The 9,826-nt window shown below is 43.8% G+C and overlaps 1 pseudogene; it reads left to right on the plus strand.

Annotated features, from left to right (window-relative positions):
• Positions 1-266: 266 nt before the first annotated feature.
• On the plus strand, positions 267-1,026 carry LOC106733403 (small nuclear ribonucleoprotein E-like; annotated as a pseudogene).
• The last annotated feature ends 8,800 nt before the right edge of the window (positions 1,027-9,826 follow it).

A 9,826-nucleotide genomic window follows, 5' to 3' on the forward strand; every position in this document is an offset into this window, starting at 1 on the left:
CAACTGCCCACTCCCCCGGCTGTCCTCTGTAATCTGCAGCTGTAGCCATCAATGTTCTGGGAAAAAATAGAAATTCATCTGGAGATTAAATACCAGAAAGGTTAGAAAGGCCGATGGTATGCCTTCTCAGCAGGGCTGGCTACATAAATTGTGGGATCCCTGTGCAAAATACAGGACCCCTTGTTTGAATAGCAGCAAAAAAAAAATGTTATTAAAAATCTTAAATATGGGTGTGTGGGTTGGTGTGACCTTTGTGAGATTCCACCATGGTCTGCCAAGGCTTGCAGAAAGTGCAGAAGGTGATGGTACAGCCCATCAACCTCATCTCTTTTTTTAAGAATTATTTTAATTTTATTTATTAATTCATTTATTTTTAATTTGACTAGAGAGAGAGAGAGAGGGAAGGAGGGAAAGTGAGAAAGCAAGCAAGCAAGCCACCAGGTCCAGGAATTGAACCGTGGCTGGCCCATGTGGGAATGTCCAGCACTTTAACCACCATGCCACCTGCTGGCCCCACATCAGGCTCATCTTCAGATACTTACAGAATAGATCTCAGATTCAGGTGTGGCTCTATGAGCAAGTGAACATACGGATAGAAGGCTGTATCATTGGTTTTGATGAGTATATGAACCTTGTATTAGATGATGCAAAGAAAATTCATTCTAAAACAAAGTCAAGAAAACAACTGGGGGGATCAGCAGTTAGTGTAATGGCTATGTCACTGGACTCCCATGTATTCGACTGCGGTTTGCGTCCCAGGCCCGGTGGCTTAAAACTAACGCCGGGTGCGTGTGCGTGCATGCCCAAGATCCCGAGAGGAGAATGGAGAAGAGATTGCGGCGTTGCCATCCCCCCTGGGGGGTGATTTCTCGCTTTCTGTCTCTCTGTCTCTCTCTGTCTTTCTGGTGAGCGCACGCACCCTATGGCAAAAACCTCTCCAAAAAAGAAAAAGAAAAAGAAAAAGAAAACAACTGGGTCGGATCATGTTAAGAGGAGTTAACTCTGCTACAAAGTGTCTCCAACTAGAAATTATTTTTTTAATATTTATTTATTTATTTATGTTTGAGAGGTTTTTGCTATAGGGCTCGTGCACTCTCCAGAAAGACAGAGACAGAGACAGAAAGCGAGGAATCACCCCCTGGGGGGATGGCCACGCTGCAATCCCTTCTCCTCCATTCTCCTCTAGAGATCTTGGGCATGCACGCACACGCGCCTGGCGTGAGTTTAAGCCACCAGGTCCAGGACTCTAACCATGGTCGACTGCATGGGAGTCCAGCAACATAGCCGTTATGCCAACTGCTAGTCCCATCCAACCAGAAATGATAAATGAAGTGAGAACTTGCTGAGAAGTTTATTCCCTTTGTGGAGAATATAATTCTAAAACTTGGCTCAAATTGTTTTGATTACCCTTATGTTATTACTAGTTGGCAATAAATGCTGTGGGATTGTGTGTGTATATATATATATATATATAAACTCAAATACAGGGCTGGCATTGGCATAGTGGTTGAGGTGCTTAGATTCCCACATGGCCAACCATGGTTCAAGTCCTGGACCTCGAGGCTTGCTTTCTTACTTTCCCTCGCTCCCTCTGATAAAACTAGAAGCAAATAAATAAATATTTAAAAAAAAAAACAAAACTTCAAACAGACCTAGCCTCAGTGACAGTCAACAGCATACTGATCTCAGTACTAGAAGCCATGTGGTCAATTGCTGGTGGGCACCCCAAGTTGATGAGATAAGCCAAAGCTGCACATCCCAGATCCTGACTAGCTAGAAGGCTGGGGGAAGAAGATCACGCATGGCAAGACTCCTCGAGGGTACTTCTCTCTTTCAAGAAGTAAAAGAAAACTGGAGCCAGCAGGTGGCATGAAGCAGGCAGCTAAGGCACTGAGTTCCCACATGGCAGACCAAGAATTGAGTCCCAGACCCAGCAGCCTGAAATCACAACAGATAGATAATTAATGTTTAAAAAATAATAAAGTAGAGACCAGCAGTTAGCATAATGGCTATGTTGCTGGACTCCCATGTAGTCGACTGCAGTTCGAGTCCCAGACCCGGTGGCTTAAACTCATGCTGGGCGCGTGTGTGTGCGTGCCCAAGATCCCGAGAGGAGAACGGAGAAGGGATTGCAGCATGGCCATACCCCCCTGGGGGGTGATTTCTCGCTTTCTGCCTCTCTGTCTCTCTGTCTTCCTGGCGTGCACATGCACCCTATAGCAAAAATCTCTCCTAAATAAATAAAAAAGTAAATAAACTTAAAAAAGACTAAAATATTGGATTGTCAAAAAGTCATGTTTTTTTCTCGTTTTCTTTCTTTTTTTAAAGAATTATTTTATTTATTCATTTATTTATTTTAATTGGATCACAGAGAGGCACAGAGAGAGAGTGGGAAAGTGACAGCAAGCCACCAGGTCCAGGATTCAAACCACGGTCGGTCATGTGGGAGTGTACAGCGCCTTAACCATCATGCCACCTGCTGGCCTCATTTTTTTCTCTTTTTCAAAGGTCACTTATTTACCTAAAGAACAAAGCTCAATCAATGATATATTGCCTGTTTTGTTTCTTTTGCCATCTTTCAGTGAGCTTCCTAATTCCTTGTTTGTAGAAGGACCTGTCTTTTTTTTTTTTTTAGAGGTTTTCGCTATAGGGCACATATGCTCGCCAGACAGACAGAGAGAGACATAGAGACAGAAAGCGAGAAATCACCCCCCAGGGGGGATGGTCACGCCGCAATCCCTTCTCCTCCATTCTCCTCTCGGGATCTTGGGCACGCAAGCACACGCACCCGGCATGAGTTCTAACCCACCGGGTCCGGGACGCGAACCGCGGTTGACTACGTGGGAATCCAGCGACATAGCCATTACGCTAACTGCTGGTTCCCGGAGGACCTGTCTTTATTGGCGAAAAACTGAACAATGTGCTGTTTTACAGCCTCGTCTGAATTGAATATTATACCATGTAAGAAGTTTTTTTTTTTCCTTTGGAGAGAGATTTTTGCTATAGGGCGTGTGGGCTCCCCAGAGGGATAGAGAGACAGGAAGTGAGAAATCATCCCCCAGGGGATATGGCCATGCCTCATTCCCTTCTCCTCCATTCTCCTCTCAGGATTTTGGGCACACACCCACATGCACCTAGCATGAGTTTTAAACTGCTGCATCTGGGACTTGAACCATGGTAGACTATGAGGGAGCCCAGCAACATAACCATTACACCATCTGCTGGTCCTGATCCCAAGAAATTTTGAAGAGAGTGAAACAAGTGGAAGTCTGATGGAGCAAGGTAAGGCAAATATTGTAGGTGTGGCAACACATTCCATCCATAGTCCAAATTTTTTTTTTTTTTAAGAATTTTTGTCACAAGGTGCATGTGCTCACTGGAGAGACAGAGAGACAGAAAGTTAGAAATCACTCCCTGGGGAAATGGCCATGCTACAATCCCTTCTCCATTCTCCTCTTGGGATCTTGTTTATTATGCACAGGGTCTGAGACTCGAACTGCGGTCAACTAAGTGGGAGTCCAGCAACATAACCATTACACCATCTGCTGGTCCCAAATCCAATCATTTTTGACAGGTGATCAAACTTGAATGTGGTCTTGCATTGGGATGGAACACAACTTCTTTATGATCAATGACCTCTGGATGCTTCTGGATGATGGATTCCTTCAAACTGTCCAGTTGTCCATATTCTAACTGATCGTTTGGTTCCTTGGTAAGAGCATGAAAAACACAACATCTTTAAAATCCCACCAAACTGGGGCTAGCAGAGTGAGTAGCAGTTACATCACTAGACTCTCATATGGTTGACCTCAGTTCAAGTCCTAGACCTGGTGTCTTGAAAATCACACCAGGCACATGTGTGTGCGTGTCCAAGATCCTAGGAGGAGAGGAGGGGATTGCAGTATGGCCATCCCCCACTGGAAGGGGGGTGATTTCTCACTTTCCCTCTCACTGCCTCTGTCTCTCCCCATGAGTGCAAGCGGTGAGGCAAAAACCTCAAAAAAAAAAAAAAATCCATCATGTTGAGAGCATAACCTTCCTCTGATGAATGTCTGCTTTCAATGTCATTTGAGGTGAATCATTACGTGGGGACAAAGACAGTTCGCATACAATATTGATTGTGAACAATCCACTTCTCACCACCAGTTATCAGTTGCTTCAAAAAAGACTGATTTTCGAGACCAGCAGGTGGCGTGGTGGTTAACACGCTGGACACTCACACATGGCCGACCAGGGTTTGAGTCCTGAATCTGGCGGCTTGCTTTCTCACTTCCTCTCTCTTTCACTCTCACCTTCTGTGTCTCTCTGGTCAAATTAAAAATTAAATGAATGAATAAATAAAATAAAATAAATCATTATTAAAAAAATAAAAAAACACTTTAGAAGTTGTGTAGTTCAGAAGTTTTTTTTTAAAAAAGGCTGATTTTCCTCACATTTAATGAGCATATTACAGGTGTTTACACATACTGTCAAGTCTTTGAGTTCACGAGGAACCTAAGTATTGAGCTTGCTCACGTATTCCAGCTTCTTTAGTTGTCATGAACGCTTGCTGGATGTTCAATGTTTCTGCGATCTCTGGTGTCGTGTAACATGGGTTTGACTGGATCGATGTCTTTATTTTGTTGTCATTGACCTCAGTGGGCCTCCTTGACGTAGTCGTTGAGATAAAAATCATCAGCACAGAATTTCATAAACCATTGTTGACACTGACATTCTTATAGAGCATTGTCACTGTAAACTCTACGTAACTTTTTACTGGCTTGACGTGCGTTCTTTATGGAAGTAAAACAGTAAAATATGGCGAAAATGCAGAGTTTGGTCTTCCATCTTTTTTAAAAATAAAGTAATTATTTTATTTAACTTTATTTGTTTATTTAGTTTAATTTGACCAGAAAGGGACAGAACTAAAGAGAGAGAGAGAAAGTGAGAGAGCAAGCCACCAAGTTCAGGACTCGAACCATAGTTGGCCATGTGGGAGTCCAGCACTCTTAACCATCACACCACCTGCTGGCCCCGGTCTTCCATCTTCAACTTGTTGTAAAATCTTCAAAACTCAGCCAAATGGCTTAATTTTTTTTTTTTTAAGAATGAAGCTAGAACTGTCTGCTGTCAAATGATGCAATAACATAGATGCAAATGACTAGTGCTTCCAAAAATGAACTAGCGCCATCTGTTGCAAAAACCGCATCATGACTTTTCTTTTTTCTCTTTTTATAAAAACAAATGTATTTTCTTTTCTTTTTCTTTCTTTTTTCTTTTTTTTTTTTTTAAAGAGATTTTTTTCATTAGAACGTATGTGCTTGCCAGAAAGACAGAAACAAAGAGACAGAGAGTGAGAAATCACTCCCCCCAGGGGGGATGGCCACACTGGAATCTTTTTTCCCTTCATTTTTCTCTTGGGACCTTGGGCACTCATACACATGTGTTGGCGTGAGGTTTAAGCCACCAGGACTTGAACTGTGGTCAGCTACAGGGGAGTCCTGTGACATAACAATTACACTCTGCTGGTCCCACATCATAACTTTTCTGACAACTCAATATATGGGCCGACTGGTGGCCAGATCCCACATGGCCAACTGTGCAGTTCAAGTCCTGGACTTAGTGGCTTGAAAAACCTGCTGTGTGCTTGAGTGCCTAAAATCCTGAGAGGAGAATGAAGAAAGGATTGTGGTGTGGCTATACACCCAGGGAGTATTTTCTCATTTTTTTTCTTTGTCTCTCTGGGGAGTAGAGGCACCCTATAGCAAAATACAAAAACAAACATAAAAAACAGAAGGCTTTTCCTACCTCGTGGTGTTTATTTTCAGACAGGGTCTCTCCATGTCGTGGTGAACTTCCTGCCTCAGCCCCCTGAGACTACAGGCACATGTAATCATGCAGGGTTTTTGTTGTTGTTAAAGTCTGTGTTACCCAGGCCAACCTGGAGCTTTCCATCCTCCTGCCTTAGCCTCTCTTGAGTCACTGGTCTATCGTGGTGTTTGTTTTTTTCTTACTTTCATGGGACACAGGGAGTGAGAGAAGGGGAAGAGAGAAAGGCTCCCTTGAGAGGGCTCCGTCACAATGCATTTCTCACCTACAGCCTTGTAGCCAGGCAAGATTATGGGCGCACGGTATGCTCAGGTTGGCCAAGGGACCAGACTCCTAGTCTTCCTTGTGGTTTCCGCACTGCTGCAGCACAACCCCCCCAACCGCCACACACACACACACTGCTTGCACCACTGTGTCTGGGTTATCATGGTGTTCTTAATTTGCTATTTAAGCAGTGCTCCCTGGGGAACAGACACTCATGGCATAAATACAGTCACTCAGGCACCTGGAACTTGGTACCTGCTCACATATGCGGCCTCTGGCAGCTGGTTTCCTTCCTCCCCTCCCCACAGCCACTGGAGCAACTTGGTGTGCCCTGGCCAGAGGTAGAGAAATTGAACTGGGCATCTCCCCTTCCCAAGGGGCTTGACACTGAGTAATGCAACTTTCACACCAAAAAGAGGTAGGGAGCTGGGTCAAGACGCTTGCCCCGATGCATCACGTGCTCAATGTGCCACAGTGTTTCAGCCTGGCGAACACTATGGGATGTGTGTGCTGGACCTTGACCCTTTCTCTGGCCACACTCAGGCCCCCAGGAGGGAAGGATACGCAGCCCAGATCCCGTCTTAGGGTAGCATAGAGTGTTGGGAGGCAATACCACACACAAATCAGGCTCCAAGTCCCTGGTGGATGCTTCACTGTCCCATCAGACTTCACTTACAAAACCTAAATTGAAACATTACCCCAGATTTCTCACCTCGCATATGGGGCCCTTCTGAGTTGGGACCCACACTGAGTGTGCAACTGCAGTGGATGTACAGTTCGTTTCTAGGCTAGTCCAAAATGACTCTCAGAACATCTTTTTTTTTTTTTTACTTCTTTAATTTTTTAAGAGAGATTATTGATATAGGGCATGTGTGCTTGATAGACAGAGATAGACAAAAAATGAGAAATCACCCTCAGGGGGAGGGGTGGCCATGCCACAATCCCTTCTCCGTTCTCCTCTTGGGATTTTGGGCATGCACACACACACACACACACCTGGTGTGAGTTTAAGCTGCTGGGTCTGGGACTTGAACCATGGTCGACTATGTGGGAGTCTAGCAACGTAATTATTATGCCATCTGCTGGTTGCGACTCTCAGAACATCTAAAACCTGACTCACTAGTAAAGCTGCGGCTCTGAAGCTACCCTTGGAAGGGCAAAGTTGAGGACCACGGCATTGATCTTGTGTTAGGATGCCCGAATCCAGAGGCTACCGCTATCATTGCTCAAGTCTTCCTTAAGAATGATTTGGGGTCTGGGACAGGCAGGATCTACACCCTGATGAGCTGTGCTGGTTTCACTGTATTACAGCAGAAACAAGATCCCGGGAATTGCAGTAATCCCTCCTCTCCTGAGCAACAGAGAAAGATGAAGAAACAAAGCTCCAAAGAGTATAGATAAAGACATTTACAGAGCTGGAAGAAGGAGGTCGGATTCTAGCCCTTCTGCTCCAGCGCCCATCTTTCTACACACCAGATGGAAAGCTAAAGGAGCACACACAACTGAAAGCAAAACTAAAAAAAAGGACAAAAAGATATCTACAGAGTTCAGGTGACTTTGATATAAAGATATAAAAACATTGATAAAAACCAAAAGATTTGTAGGATCTATATATTAAAAATTTTAAGCTATGTCTGAGGGAAACTAAAGAAGAATTAAGTAAATGGTGACATATACCATATATAGATATAGTTGGTTTTTAAGATTTAATATTAAGATGTCAGTTGTACCTGATGAAATTCCCTACAGGCTTTTTTTTTTTTGGAGAGGTTTTTGCTATAGGGCGCATGTGCTCACCAGACAGACAGAGAGAGACAGAGAGACAGAAAGCGAGAAATCACCCCCCAAGGGGGTTGGCCATGCTGCAATCCCTTCTCCTCCATTCTCCTCTTGGGATCTTGGGCATGCATGCACACGCGCCCGGCATGAATTTAAGCCACTGGGTCCGGGACTCGAACCGTGGTTGGCTACGTGGGAGTCCAGCGACATAGCCATTACACTAACTGCTGGTCCCCCTATAGGCTTTTTATTTTATTTTATTTTTTAAAAAATATTTATTTATTTATTTTATTTATTCATTCATTTATTTTTTAATTTGATCAGAGAGAGACAGAGAGAGAGAAAGAATGAGAAAGCAAGCTGCCAGGTCCACAACTCGAACTATGGTCAGTCAGATGGGAGTGTCCAGCACCTTAACCACCATGCCACCTGCTGGCCCCCAGGCTTTTTAGAGAAAGGTAAGTTCATTTTAAAATTTATATGGAAATACAAAGGGTTGAAACTAGCCAACATAAACTTGAAAAAAAAGAGAATGGTTTTGTAGGATGAATGGGCACAAACTCGATTTAAAGGGCCAGCTGGGGATGTAAGCTCTGCTGCTCTGTATGGTTAACATGAAGACTAGCTGCCATAGTGAAAAGGCCCGAGGGACCTTTTACACGATACAGCTGCTCAAGGAAACTAGATATTACACGGCAACTGGGGTTCAAATCCATGGCCCAGACAGCCTGGGATATGCCAGGTATGTGTGTGAGTGCCTGGAAGAGCATGCCCAAGATCCACCCAATAGGCTGGAGGGCTGGAGAAGGGGATTTCTGTGTGACCAGACCCTTGGGAGAAGCTCCTGTCTTTCTCATTCTCTTGCATATGTGCATATGCGAATGTGCTCTATTATGAATAAAGGGGAAAAAAAGCACCAAACTATTATCGTCTAAAGAACACAGAACTAGACCAGCCAGTTGGATGATGTTAAAAATGACTATATCCCACATCGCTGACAAGATGGTTTGAGTCTGACTCAGCAGCTTGAGAAACACTATGGGCATATATGTGTCCATACTCAAAATCCTATGAGGAGAATGGAGAAAAAGGGATGGCAGTGTGACCATCCCCCTGGGGGATGATTACTCACTTTCCCTCTCTTTCTGGTGAGTGCACGTGCCCTATAACAAACTTAAAAAACAAACAAACAAAAAACAGTTTTCCCAGCACCATTTGCTAATGAGGTTTCCCTTTTCCCACTGGATTGACTGATACCATTTGTCAAAGATGAGTTGACTGTATGTTTGGGGAAAAACAGTATCCACTTACAGAAAGATGAATCTGAACCCCTATCTGTCACCATTAACAAAAATCAACTCAAAGTGGATCAAAGATCTAAACCTAAGACCACAAACTATAAAACTACTGGTAGAAGACACTGGGGAAACTCTGGGAGACATTGAGATAGCCAAAGACTTCTTAAGCAAGACCCCCAAAGCACAGGCAATAATCCCCCAAATAGACAGGTGGGATTACATCAGATTAAGGAGTTTCTGCACAGCAAAGGACACTGTAATTAGTGTGAAGTGACAACCCTTGGAATGGGAGGGAACTTTTGTTAACTGTGCCTCAGATAAGGGACTGATAACCAGAATACACAGGGAACTCAAACAGCTTACCCAGAAAAAAATGATGAACCCAATTAAAAAAATGGGAAAATGAGCTGAATAAACAACTCTCTAAGGAAGACATACTAACAGCCAAAAAGCATATGAAAAAATGCTCAACATCCCTCATTGTAAGGGAGATGCATATCAAAACCACAATGAGATACCACCTAACACCAGTCAGAATGGCAAAGATTAAAAAAATTCAATGAGAAGTGCTGGCAGGGGTGTGGTGAAAGGGAAACTCTCATACATTGTGGGTGGGAATGTAAATTGGTCCAGCCGCTATGGAGAACAATATGGAGGGTCTTCAAGGACCTTCAAAT

Source organism: Tupaia chinensis, unplaced genomic scaffold (assembly GCF_000334495.1).
Source record: "Tupaia chinensis unplaced genomic scaffold, TupChi_1.0 Scaffold143654_1, whole genome shotgun sequence".
In the NCBI taxonomy this organism is placed as follows: Eukaryota; Metazoa; Chordata; class Mammalia; order Scandentia; family Tupaiidae; genus Tupaia; species Tupaia belangeri.